General features: G+C 46.2%; 1 pseudogene; it reads left to right on the top strand.

Moving 5' to 3' along the window:
• Nucleotides 1-1964, top strand: LOC119425059 (annotated as a pseudogene).
• Nucleotides 1965-1978: the final 14 nt, after the last annotated feature.

Genomic DNA, 1978 nt, shown 5'->3' with positions numbered 1-1978 from the left:
AAAAATAAATACCAAAAAAATAAATTAAGAGCGTGCTTTGACCAAAAACTACATTTCCCACAATGCCTTTCTACCTCGGTAGCCGCGGCAGTGTTTCCACATCCATGCCAACGAGTGGAATTGAGATATAAATAATGATCCCAAAATGTCCAGAAAGAGAAAAGTTGATGCAGACGGAAGACTGTTTCAAGAAAGATGGGAAGGCGAATACTTGCTTGTGCTTCAAGGAGAAAGGCCAGTATGTCTTTTGTGTTACGAGGCGGTGTCGGTTGTCAAAGAGTACAATCTGCGTCGACATTTTGACACCAAACACGGAGCTAAGTACGCTAAAGCTAGCCTTCAAGAAAAGCAACAAACTGCCCAAGAATTAAAAGGCAAACTGCGGTCGCAGCAGAGTTTGTTCACGAAATCCACAGCCAAAAACGAGGCCGCAGTGAAAGCTAGCTTCATTGTGGCTGAAGAAATCGCCCACGCTTCCAAGTCTTTTTCAGAGGGAGCGTTTTTGAAGCAGTGCGTGCTGAAGGTCTGTGAGCAGGTGTGTCCCGACCAGTTACAGACTTTTAAAAATGTCAGTTTATCAAGAAACACCATCGCGAACAGAGTGAAGGAACTTGCAGAAAATCTTCCAACACAGCTGACCGAGGAGACACACAGCTACACAGCTTTTTCATTAGCTGTTGATGAAAGCACAGATAACACAGACACAGCGCAGTTATCAATTTTTATTAGAGGCGTAAAGTCGGACCTCTCTATCACTGAGGAGCTGTTGGATGTGGCTGCAATGCATGGGACCACGACGGGACAGGACATTTTTGATGCGGTGGAGAAGTCCATAAGTAAAAATGCATTGCAGTGGGAAAACTTGGTGGGATTAACTACAGACGGTGAACCGGCAATGTGTGGAGGAAAAGTGGGCTTGGTTGGACTAATGAAGAGGAAAATGCAAAAAATGAACTGTCACACGCCTCTGATAACGTATCATTGCATTATCCATCAAGAAGCTTTGTGTGGGAAGGTGCTGGGGATGGAGGACATTGTGACCACAGTCATGAAAACAGTGAACTTCATTAGGGCGCGTGGCCTGAATCACCGTCAGTTCCAGCAGTTTTTGCTGGAGATGGGCTCGGAACACGGGGATGTGCCGTACTATACAGAAGTGCGGTGGCTGAGTAGGAGCAAAGTCCTCAAGCGATTTTTTGAGCTCAGGGAAGACATTGCTCTTTTTATTCAGAGTAAAGGAAAACTCATGTCTGAACTATCAGATCCAAAGTGGCTGTGTGACTTTGCTGTGTTGTGTGACATAACCGACCATCTCGCCCAGCTGAATCAGAAGCTGCAGGGACGCAAACAAGTCATCACGCAGATGTCCGACACAATCACGGCTTTCTAGCGTAAATTGGACTTATGGATGCGGCAAGTGGAACAGGACAATCTTGTCCACTTTCCTGTTTGTCAGAGCATGTCAGCCTCGTTTTCCGGGACTTTTTCATGTGCTCAGTTAGTTACCAAACTGAGCTGGTTAAAGACTGAGTTTGATCGGCGCTTCTGACTTCAGAGCACAACAGTCTGGCTTTGACATCTTTGCCAATCCTTTCACCACCGATGTCTGCACTGCACCCCAACACCTTCAGATGGAGCTAATTGAGCTTCAAAGCGACAGTGGCCTGAGAGCAAAGTTCCAGGATGCTGCAATCCAGGACTTTTACCGTCTGATGCCCCCAGGTTTGATGCCACAGCTTTGACTTCATGCTGCCCGTGTTCTGTCCATGTTTGGAAGCACCTATCTGTGCCAACAGTTTTTTTCCATAATGAATCTGAACAAAAACAAGCACAGATCACGCCTCACGGATGACAACCTCCATGCTGTTCTACGCATTGCCTCAGCACAGGACCTAAAGCCAGACATTGACACACTGGCAACGGGAAAACTGTGTCAGACATCTGGTCAGAAAAACACAGGTTAGCATTTTTTTTGAAA

The sequence above is a fragment of the Nematolebias whitei genome, chromosome 18 (genome assembly GCF_014905685.2).
Source record: "Nematolebias whitei isolate Nwh7 chromosome 18, NemWhi1, whole genome shotgun sequence".
Classification (NCBI taxonomy): Eukaryota; Metazoa; Chordata; class Actinopteri; order Cyprinodontiformes; family Rivulidae; genus Nematolebias; species Nematolebias whitei.
The sequence above is the reverse complement of the archived record's forward strand: the minus strand, read 5'-3'. Positions and strand labels throughout refer to the sequence as shown.